Raw genomic sequence first — 12,112 nt, 5'->3', positions numbered from 1 at the left:
TTCCAACCCCACTCCTTCACCAACTTAAACACTCGGGTCACTCTGGTCCCTTGCCTGTTCTCCACTCTGTCACCTCTAGAATTTCTTTTCTTTATCAAGTCAATTCCTACTTGTTCCTCAAGCTTAACTAAATTTCAGTCTCCTCCAGAAAGTTTGTTGCCCACTTCCAAATCCTTTGAACTGATGGCTCTCTTTATCTGATACAACCAGGTGGAATTATACAGTCTTAAGGCACTCCTTGGGACTTCCCTGGTGGCTCAGAGGTTAAAGCATCTATCTGCCTGCAATGCGGGAGACCCGGGTTCCATCCCCGGGTGGGAAGATCCCCTGGAGAAGGAAATGGCAACCCACTCCAGTATTCTTGCCTGGAGAATCCCATGGACGGAGGAGCCTGGTAGGCTACAGTCCACGGGGTCGCAAAGAGTTGACTGAGCGACTTCACTTTCACTTTCAAGGCACTCCTTACACTCAAGCCTTGTAAGACAGCAAACATCATTGCTCGTACCTGGGTAGCATCTTTTATTCTTCCCCCTGGTAGCAATACCTACCTAATTTTTGCACTTCCAAACTCTTGGTCCACACAGCTGTTGGAGGAGGTCATCAGGACATGACCACCAGGTGACCTCCGAGCTGGACCAGGGCAATCAGCGGCTCTTCAGGCCCTTGCCTGTCCTTGACGTGCACATCCTGCCCTCCAGCCCTACAGTGAGAGCTCTTCAAGGATGCAGCCTTGAGAGAGTAATGTGCGGTAGAAGGCCAACTAGACTGAATACGTGATTGAACCCAATCAAAGCTACTAAGATTCTAGGGTAAGTACCAAGATCTACTCATCCATGGGCACTAAGACAAGCCTTGTATGTAAGTTCTCTCACATGCTACCAGGCCCTGCAGAGTGTGGAGACCCTCCAAATGCTCCTGCCCCCAATCCTGGGGAGAACCCTGTAGCCTATAGGGAGGGAGTCAGAGAGATTCCCGCTAATGCCAGTGCATGAGTCCAGTTGGGGTGACTCGCCCACATGGACTGCAATCGCTGTTAAGCCCAACACTGACACCATCTGGAGGGAAACAGGAATGGACTGCAGTTGCCAGAGGGCTGAACTCAGCATTTGGTGATAACTTCCAGGGGGTGCAGTGGTAAAGAATCTGCCTGCCAATGCAGGGAACTCAAGAGACACAGATTCAATTCCTGGGTCAGGAAGTGCCCCTAGAGATGGAAATGGTAACCCATTCCAGTATTCTTGCCTGGAGAATTCCATGGACAGAGGAGCCTGGTGGGCTACAAGGGGTCACAAAGAAACAGACACAATTGAGCCACTGAGCACACACACACACACTTGAGCTCTGGTCATTAGCCCTTTGCCCTGACAGTTGGGCTGTTCTAAGGGGATTGGCCCCACAGCTTAGAAAATGGGAAGCTGAGGGGTAGCTGATCATGAATAAGCCCTTGTGGAATCAGGATATGTGCAAAGTCATTTGAGTTTGCCTGTAAGAGCTTGAGTCAGTCCTTACTGTCCTCCACATCCCAGCTCAGAGTGTGCCAACACCCCAGGGCAACCAGGAAGTTGATTTTGTGGCCTAGGTGCAAGCCCTAGGAGCTGATCCTTCAGCCGCATTAACATCCAAGGGTCAGGCCACAGTTGTAGCTCTTACAGAAGCGGAAGACCTCCCCATATAAGTTCCTACTACGTTTCTGTCTTATTACCTTGGTCTCCTGATGCTCCTGTGGTTTCCAGTCATGGGATGGGCACCTGATGGAGATACACTTCTACAGTGGGCCCACCTGATGTTCAGCAAACAAAATCAATCTAGCTGTTGGGTATGTGGGCAGCTGCCCCTCTCAGCTTGTCGGGACTGGCATAGTGGGTATCACCACTCCAGGAAGGGAACTGGAAGGCCCTAAAGCAGTGCCTTAAGGAATGACAAGCCAGGACTAATACTCTTTAATTCATCTGATATCACCAACACTGATCCAGAACACTGGCCACCATGATCACTAACACTGAACAGGGTACACTTTTTCTGTCAATCAAACTACACAGGCAGGCCATCAAACTGCCAACAGGAAGGCTTCTGAAAATACCACTGGAGTCATGGGTGGTTGCACTCAAATTTGGGGTGGGTTCATTTGGGTCCATGCCAGCTGGTGGACATTTAAGCACCTGGGCAACTCAGTGTTGGGAACAGAAAAATCACTCTGATAGAAAGGACCCAGACTTCTCTGGTGGTTTAGTAGTAAGAATCCACCTGCCCATGCAGGGGACATGGGTTCAATCTCTGGTCCAGGAAGATTCCATATGCTTCAGGGCAACTAAGCCCATGTGCCACAACTACTGAGCCTGCGCACCCTAGAGCCTGTGGCTCTGTGATAACAAAAGCCACATCAATGAGAAGCCCACACATCACAACCAGAGAGTAGCCCCTACTCCCTTCAACTAGAGAAAGCCCACATGCAGCGAAGAAAACCCAGAGCAGCCAAAAATAAAACAGAAAAAAGAAACCAATTATACCATGGGTGTGGGATGGCTATCACTAAACTGTGTGGTCATTCTGTCACATTAAGGGCTAGTGAGTGATTCGGCACTGATTGGTCACACCCCATATCTGCTAGATGACCTGGAATGTGACCCAATGGCTGTGTGGCTCAGATCTTTGGCCATGGCTTCCACCTGTGGTTGGGCTACTGTGACCCTGGGTTTTCCTAAGCCCAGGGGAGAATCCACCCAGAGTAACAAAAGCTGCCAAATTCCCTGTGGTCAACGCCAGATGGGCACATCCTGTTTTCCACTGGTACAACCATCTGGCCTCCATCCTTATCCCCTCCATTGGCCTGGAGGACACCAGAGCACACACAGAAGCCCTTACTAAGTTCACCCAGAAACTCTTCTATGACAGCCAGCAAAGGCTGTCCTTACTAGACACTGAAGTGTGTCCAGTGAGAAAATCCATCCTACAAAATAGGATGGCCTTGCATGTTGTTACTACAAGGAGGCACCTGTGCCATGACCCAAACGAGATGTTGTGTGTTCACAACGGATGAGCCAGCTAATGCAGCATCTTTAGCAAACCTCATGAGGACACAAGTGCATGCCCTGAGTGATCCGACCCCTAGCCTAGGGATTTAATAAACCAATGGTTCAGATCATGGGCTTCATGATGGGAAAAACTGTTACTTATGCTGAGAATCATTATTTTGATGTGTGTTTTCTCTTGAATGTGCCTCTACAGCTGCTGTGGCTTCTGCCTCTAGTGCAACCAGATAACCATCCAACAAGCTACCTCCCTGCTGGTAACACCCCTTGCTGACCACTCAGCGCCCATTGTGGAAGTGGGGGCTAGGTGGAGCATCAGAGGAGGTCACCAAGAGAACATGAATGCCAGTTCACCCATGAGCTGGACCCCAGTAATCAGAGGCTCCTCACTCCCTTCCTTTGCCCTTGGAATGTATGTTCTGCCCACTGCCTCAAAGTGGGGGCCGTTTCAAGGACACAGCCTTGAGAGAGCAGTGTGTTGTTGAGAACATCTGGACAGTATTCAAGGCTGAACCCTGTTAAACTATTAAACTATTAAGATTCTAGGGCTGGGTGCAGGGATCTAGTCATCTTGTGGCCCCTAAGCCAAGCCTTATGTGTCAGTTCCCTTGCTTGTTATACCCACCACCTACCTATCTGGACTGGCTGCCTCTTTTTGGTCTCTCTTTGTCCTCCATGGACAGGGACATATTTACTGACCCATAAGTAGTTCAGAAAGCTCAGCTCCAGAAATGGACATGTGGCCCAGGTCTAACCAATCAGCTATTGCATCGCCCTGGTCACAATGATTGGTTGAGGAATGGCACGTGACCCAAATCAACCAACCTCATCAATGTCAGCCCCAGGAGTTTTGCTGGAACTATTGGGAAAAAAATAAAAGAGCAGATACTCTCTTCCAAAAGACCAACAGATACCATAGGATGGAGAGAACCTTCGTGAAAGTAAAGCCAAGTCAGAAGAAAGCAGAGCTGCATAAAGGGAGAAATCGGATACCTGAGGGCACAATCTGGATGGAGCTATGCCCGAACTTAAACTTTCCCTGGACATTTCAGTTATAAGAAACAAATTCCTTTCACTCAACAAATATTTATTGAAGGCCTACTGCTCCAACCACTAAAACACATTAGTTAACATTTTTTTAACTTAATATGATATAAACTAGATATCTTCACTTGAAACTGAAATAGCTTTGGTCAAAAAAAGACTTCATGTTGCTGAATTCCTGCATTGCTATTTAGCATCCTTCATGTGGATGCCTCTTTTTCCTAAGTAGATCATGAATTCATTAATAGAGACCCTATATTTTCTCTCTGTATCACCAACTACAGTATGTACATAATTGTAAATAACTGACAAATCATTTGTTAAGTCAATAAATAAAGTACATTTATTGGGCATCCAAATCAGATAGCCCAGTTCAGAAGAAATGTCCAAGGAGACTAGCTGGTGAGTTCTGATTAGACCCTGGATTTCAGGAGGTATCTGTGCTCCATGAACACAAATATAGCATGATAATAAAATCAACACTGACCCACAAAAATGGAACATATCACAGTCAGAACATATGCACGTGTCTCCCTCTGCTCTCAGCCCAAATTCCTAGAAATGACCCAAGAAAAAATACTGTTGAATAATAAATACATAACATTGATGAAAATCAAGAAAAAGTATAGCAAAGGACAATAAATTCTGAACAGAAGAAAAAAGAGCTAAAAACATGCGTAGAAAGGAATTGGCCATGAAGATGGAGTGGTTTCAGGTATGGTCCAAATCCAAAACAGGAAGCAGTGAGTAGTGAGTGGTGAATGGAGTAATCAAAGAACCCAGTTCAAAGCAATCAAGTGGTCAGTCCATTCACTGAGACTCTCACGCTCCTGGGGAGTAGGCAGCAACCACCTTTTCCTACAAAACAAAGCCGTGACTGAACACAAAGGAGGAGGACACGTGACACTGCCAAAAGTATCTCACAACTCTCAGGAGAAATGAGAAATACTCAAACCAGAACAAAAACTACCAGTTCACTCTACCTGGCAGCACACCAAGTCCCTTCTCACACTGAAGACAAGGTGATGCATTAAAGTCATCCACAGGTGAATACTGAATGTCAATCTCAAACATGAGAGGTTGTGGGGGGCGGAGAACAAGAATTCCCAACTATAATGCAAAATCTAATCTAACAGTCCTTTCACTATCCTCCTATTTAATCTCTCAACAGACTTTAGTAAAAACCACCCCTTTCTCCTTCTTGAAACACCTATTTTCCTTGGCTGCCATGACACCACACTCAAGTGGTTTTCCTTCTACTTCTCTGGTGAGTTCTACTCAGTCTGCTATGCAAGATTCTTCTATTAGTTAGTTAGCTAGGGCTCCTGTACCAAAATACCACAAACTGAGGGACACAACAGAAATCTATCATTCATGGTTCCAGAGGCCAGAAGTCTGAAATCAAGGTGTCAGCTGAGTCACGCTCCCTCTGAAGGCTCCAAGGAAGGATCTTCTCCAGGCCTCTCTCCTAGCTTCTGACTAGTCCTTTGACTGTGGTAGCAAAACTCCAGTCTTCACATGGACTTCTCCCAGTGTGGGTGTCTATTTTCAAATGTCCCCTTTTTATAAGAACAAAAGTCATAATGGATTAGGGCCCCCCAGTCCAGTATGATGTCATATTAACTAACTAAATCTTCAATCACATTCTGAAGTACTGCAGGTCTCTACTTCAACATATGAATTTGGCAAGGGACGTAATTCAGCCCATGACAATTCTCCTTCACTGTCTGCTAAATGATGGGGTGCTCTAGGGCATGAACCAAGCTTCACTTTCCTTCAATATCTATGTGTATGCATGTATATGTGTGCTCAGTCATATCCAACTCCCCCTATACTCTTTCCTTATATGTTCTCTTCAAGTCTGATGGCTTTTAATACATGAGGATGACCTCCAGGTTTCTATCTTCACCAAGGCCTCCCCCTTGAGGTACAGCCACCTGTCTACTTGACACATATCTAATAAAGATCTCAAAATATCACACCCAAATAAGAATTAATGATTTTCCCATCACCATGCATGCATGCTAAGTCACTTCAGTTGTGTCTGACTCTTTATGATTCCATGGACTATAGCCCACCAGGCTCCACTGTCCATGGGATTCTCCAGGCAAGAAAACTGGAGTGAGTTTCCACGCCCTCCTCCAGGAGAACTTTCTGACCCAGGGATTGAACCCGAGTCTCTTAGGTCTCCTACACTGGCAGGCAGGTTCTTTATCACTAGTGGCACCTGGGAAGCCCCCTTCCCATCACCACTTCACTCCAAAAAACAAGCCCCTACCAGTTCTTCCCATATCAAAAACTGTAGTGCCATCAACCCAAATACCCTCAAACAAAAAACCTAGGAGCCATCCTCAATACCTCTCTTTCTCTTATGCTCTATAACCAAGCTATTCCAAGCCTGACAGTTCTACATTAAAAAACATATGGAAAAAAAAAACATATGGAACACATCCATTTCTCTCCACCTTTGTTGTCACTCTCAAATCCGAGTCACCATCACGTTTTGCCAGAACTAAATGCAGAGGCCCATCTGGCCACTCTTCCTTCATTCATGCCTCACTTCAATTCTCTCTCTACATCAGCCACGGTAAAGTGTACATCAGATCTTGTCACTTGCTAGTTTAAAATCCTTAAATGTCCATTTTTAGAATCAATTACCAGGACTTGCAAGACTCCTGCAACATAGCCTGGCCCCTGCCTGACACTGCATCTCACTCCAGTCCCATTCCTTCCCTTGCTCAGTATGCACCAGCCACACTGGTCTCCTTTCAGCTTTTTTGTTTTTTGTTTTAATATATTATTTTTTTAATCTTCTGGCCATGCTGCTTGGTATGTGAGATTTCAGTTCCCCAACCAGAGATTGAACTCATGCTCCCTGCACTGGCAGAGCAGCCTTAATAACCAGAGCGCCAGAAATCCCTCCTTTCAGTTGTGTGAACACTCCACACTTACCTACCTCCAGGTCTTTACATTCTCTTGCCATTTCTTCTTCAAGAAATGCTCTTCCACGAGCTGCACATCTATGGTTCCATCTCCTCCTTCAGACTCCAGCTCACAAACATCAAACCTTCGAGAAACCTTTCACTGATCAGCCTTTCTAAAGTAACCTCTGCCTAGTTAGTCTATTCTATCATCTTATTTATTTTCTTCGTAGCATTTATAACAATCTGATGTTACCGTTTACTTATGTTTCCCTGTATTTTATTTTTCTCCTTCTCCAATCTCTATCTAGAATGTAAGCTTCTTAAGGGCAAGACTAAGACTCATGTATGTCTTTCACCACTGCCTTTGGTACTCAACACTTTACCTGGAATGTAATTAGCTTCAATATCAGACCATCAATCCTAAGGGAAATCAACCCTGAGTGTTCATTGGAAGGACTGATGCTGAGGCTGAAGTGCCAATACTTTGGCCACCTGATGCAAAGAGTCGACTCATTGGAAAAGACCATGATGCTGGGAATGATTGAGGACAGGAGAAGGGGGCAACAGAGAACGAGATGGTTGGATGGCATCACAGACTCAGTGGACATGAGTTTGAGCAAACTCCGGGAAGACAGTGAAGGACAAGGAAACCTGGCATGCTGCAGTCCATGGGGTCACAAAGAGTCAGACACAACTGAGCAACTGAAGAATACGTGTTTAAAGTATGGGTGCATGAATAGAAAAATTAATAGACCCTAGAAATCATCTTACTCAATTCCCTGTGTGCTGAGTACTCTCTCGGCATACTGTTTCCATAGTGGATCTGGCTCAGGAGTCTACATGGGAGAAGATTTTCTCCCAAAGACACAGAGATGCCCTCACCTTCCTACAGAACGGGCACACTTTTCACTGCCTTCATCATAAAATTCAAATGCTCTCCACACCTATGTGCACAACTTCATCTTCCATCACTTCCTTCCCCTGTGCTAAGGTCATGGCAAACTCAACTTCACACCATTATACGAAAATACCACTCATGCTCATGACGTTGCCTCTCTTTGGAATGCTAAACATCGTCAGCTTCCCTCTATGAAGTTTTTCCTGGTAGCCAGAGGCTATACTCTGTACTGTCACAGGCCATCATGCATCCCTCCACCACATTTATTCTTGTTGTCCAGTCACCAAGTCATGTTTAACTCTGCGGCCCCACAGACTGTAGCCTGCCAGGCTCCTCTGTCAATGGGATTTCCCAGGCAAAAATATGTGACAATTCTATGACTAATTTTCCCCATTTTGCTGTTAATACTTTGAACAAAAAGGTTGTCTTATGTCTCTGCTTATTCCACCATGCCTAGCATGGCACCTCATAGAGATGCAGAGAAAAACCATTGACTATTACATATGCATATCAAGAAATAATTGAGAATTTTTCATTATTGTATTACTCAATGTGGTGAAAAGAACTGGAACATTTAAATGGTTATTATTCTGTCAATTATCTGACCATCATTAGCGAACCAGTGGGAGAGGCACTTTTTAATCTGTGAAATGGAAGTTTATTTCAATTAGTTATAATTTGGTTAAGAAATCATATTTGAAAATATTTATACAATGTCTGAAATAGACACACCAATACAAACATACTCAACTTTTTCACTTTTCACTTTCAGCTTGGATTTTTTTAACATGGCAACCCACTCCAGTACTCCTGCCTGGAGAATCCCATGGATGGAGGAGCCTGGTAGGCTACAGTCCATGGGGTCACTAAGAGTAGGACACGACTGAGCGACTTCACTTTCACCTTTCACTTTCATGCATTGAAGAAGGAAATCACAACCCACTCCAGTATTCTTGCCTGGAGAATCCCAGGGACAGAGGAGCCTGGTAGGCTGCCATTTATGGGGTCACACAGAGTAGGACACAACTGAAGCACCTTAGCAGCAGCAAGCACTGATAAAACTTCTTGGAACCATAACGTATTTATATATGTGTATATATATATATATTTTCTATTAATATATTTAATGTTCACTTTTATGGTAACCCTACATTAAAATCTCATTGGCCAAAAGCAAGTTATAGCTGCTCTTAGTTGCTGGCTAAAGGCTGGCAGATCAGCACCACGGACAGAGGAAAATGGTGCAAAAGGTCACTCTAGGGCTACTTGTAAAGTTAACAGCTGTGATAGCAGATGAGTATACTACCAAGGAGAGACTTGTGTGACTGTTCCTCTAGGGATCATGGGAAGAGCATGACATTAGTGTTTGGGTCTTAAGAAAACAACCACTCTACCAAGATGGTTCTGAATAGCATGATCTGCTTCATTTACTGACCCATAGTGATTGACCCACTTTTCCAACAATTTGCTCTTCTGTTCCCAAGGTGTCAACATTTTCAATGCTGAATTAAATACCTGACTAGAAAATATGAAGAACATTTGTTCCGTTCTACCTGTCCAGCATCAATGACCCTTTTTTCCTTTGCAAACCACCTTTCAAACAAATAAGACATCTTTTAAAAGATGACACTATGGAACTGTTGATACTGTTGGGAAGCGTTTATGATGATACTGAAGTTATGTTTAAGGTGGAAGTCCCAGTCTTTTAGCAGTACATCCTGACAGTTACAGATGAAATAATATGATATCTGGGACTTGATTCAACATAATCCAGGATTAAGGGACTGGACTGAGGTATAGGGAAGACAAGACTGGCCATGAATTGCTAACTGTTAAAGGCAGAGCATGAGAACACAAGAGTTAATTCTCTTTACTGTTTTATATGGGCTTTCCTGGTGGCTCAGACAGTAAAGAATCTGCCTGTAATGCAGGAGACCTGGGTCTGATCTCTGGGTCGGGAAGTTCCCCTGGAGAAGGAAATGGCAATCTACTCCAGTATTCTTGCCTGGAGAATTCCATGGACAGAGGAGCCTGGTGAGCTACAGTCCATGGGATCACAAAGAGTCGGACATGACTGAGTGACTAACATACACACACACTTCTATATGTTTGAGGTTTTCCATTAAACACATACATACAGGTGTGTATGCATGTGTCACTGAAAGACCACACACAAAAAATGAAAAGTGATTCCTGAAGAATGTATAACCCTGCTCCTAGAGTAACAAGCCTTAATACCCTCTTCCAAGAGTACCTTTAATAACTGTCCACTGCAGACTTGAAACTTTGAGCTATAACTCTCCACTGCTCCCTAATGTACCTCAGCTGCTTGTGACACTTGCTTCTCCTAAAAACACCAGATGGCTCAAGGAGTTTATAAAAGACCTTATTTCTTAGCTGACTCAGAATTGTGGGTGGCCACTTAAGTCTGAAGTAACCTTGGGCAGTTACATCACCTCACTGAGGAGTCAACGTCCTTAACTCTAAAACAGAGATAATCTTACCTGCCTTATAGGATTTCCATGAGGACTAAACTTTGCCTAGTCAGCTCTTACTCCTCCTTTGTTTCTCATCTCTAGCTTCACCTCTTCAAGAAACTTTCCCAGACCTCCTGACTAGGCCATTTCCCTCTAATACACACAGACTCTCAGCACCATGTTCCTCTCATTGGCAGTACCTGCCACAGTTACAACTATCCATTGTGTAACGCCTGCCTCTCTCAACAGCAGCAGAGGATGCTGTTTTTTCTCACCATCTATCACCATGCCTGGGAAAAGAAAAAAAAAAAAAAAACAAGGGGCTCAATAAAAATTATTTTAAAGAGACAAAAGAAATGAAGTAAAGGAAAGTAAGCTTTGTAGACAGCTGTGTAAAGACAACTTCTGGTATATACTAGATGCCCAGGAGAGTCTCACCTAATGTCTCTTGGCTGTTAGAATTTGCACGTCAAGCTTTAACTAAGACGTTCTCTGAGAGAGAAAAGCCACTAAGTTCTATTTTCTAAAAGGCTATCTACCCAAGTCCCCGCCCCCAGAACAGGGATTTTTTTTTTTTTTTTTTTTTTTTTTTGCTTTGCACGCTGAAGTATGCCAAATGCCTAAAACTGCCTAGCACCTAATCAGTAAAGGGATGGAGAGAGGGATGGATGGGTGGGCACTGTTCGGGGGTTTCACATAAGTTGGGTGACTGGACAACTCCTCCCGGCACCACCAGGAGGAAGCTGGAGCCCGGTGGAGGGACTCTGAGCCAGAGACGACATCCCCTCCGAAAATTTTTGCACTCCTCACCCCCCGCCGACTTCCCGGGTGCCCAAGACAGTAAGAATCTCCCAGGCGAAGAGCAGGCTCTCCCACTGATTTAGGCAACTGATGGGAACATTTACAGATGCGGTATTCACAGTTGCTCCCACAGGGGACGGTCCAGTGCGGCGCCATGTCCCTCCGCGAGGGCCGCAGTCCCGCCGTCCGATCGCCTCACGCAGGAGTCCCGCCAGCACGCGACAGGGTTCAGCGCGTCACGGAACCCTCCGCCAGGCAAACGAGTTCTCACACCGCGCGACAGAAAGAACTTTGCACCGCCTCCTCAGTAGCGCTCCTCCACCTCAGAGTCTCCCCGCCTCCCAGGTTCCCGGGCTGAGAGAGGACGCCCACTCCCCTTTCTCGTGCCGTTCTACCGTCTCCAGCAAAGTGCCTGTGCTGTGTCCCTCCGCCTCTCGGGCACCGCGCGTAAGCTCCGCCGCGCCCCTTCTCATTCCTAACGTGTCTCAGCAGCGAGTCACTGCGCTGCGCGCTCTCGCGAGAGTCCACCGCGCAGCCCCCTCCCCCAGCCCCTTGCTGGCGAGGGAGCCTCCTCTGAACCCCGCGGCGCCCGGGCGCGAGCGGCGCATGCGTGGCCGCGGCTCCCAGCGCCCCCCGCGCAGTCCGGGAACAGAGCGGACGAGCCTCCAGCGAGAAACCCGTACCCGCTACCCTGGGAAGCGTCGTTTGGTCCCCGCAGCTCCTCTCCCTTAAGGGGCAGGGCCGCTTCGCGGCTTTCCTCAGCGTGCGGTAGTTTCCTGAGGACGGCCCAAGCCACCTTGAGCCAGAAAAGCCAAGCGCTGGCCTCGGATAACGCCGGCCCCTACCAGCCGCCCGCAGCGGCCTGGGCGCGCCGCCGTGCCCCGAGCCTCGAACCCGGAGCCGGGAGGGGCTTGCACACCCGGCCCCACCCACTCGGGG

General features: G+C 46.4%; 1 long non-coding RNA gene across 2 annotated transcripts in view; it reads right to left on the bottom strand.

The window, feature by feature from the left end:
* LOC133063552 (uncharacterized) overlaps window positions 1-11,930 on the bottom strand; it is a 108,677-nt gene extending 96,747 nt beyond the window's left edge. For both annotated transcript variants that reach the window (XR_009694436.1, XR_009694435.1), the window contains exon 1: window positions 11,857-11,930. This is a non-coding gene — a long non-coding RNA (uncharacterized LOC133063552). The remainder of the gene's footprint in view (window positions 1-11,856) is intronic.
* Between the last annotated feature and the right edge of the window lie 182 nt (window positions 11,931-12,112).

The sequence above is a fragment of the Dama dama genome, chromosome 10 (assembly GCF_033118175.1).
Source record: "Dama dama isolate Ldn47 chromosome 10, ASM3311817v1, whole genome shotgun sequence".
NCBI lineage: Eukaryota > Metazoa > Chordata > Mammalia > Artiodactyla > Cervidae > Dama > Dama dama.
The sequence above is the reverse complement of the archived record's forward strand: the minus strand, read 5'-3'. Positions and strand labels throughout refer to the sequence as shown.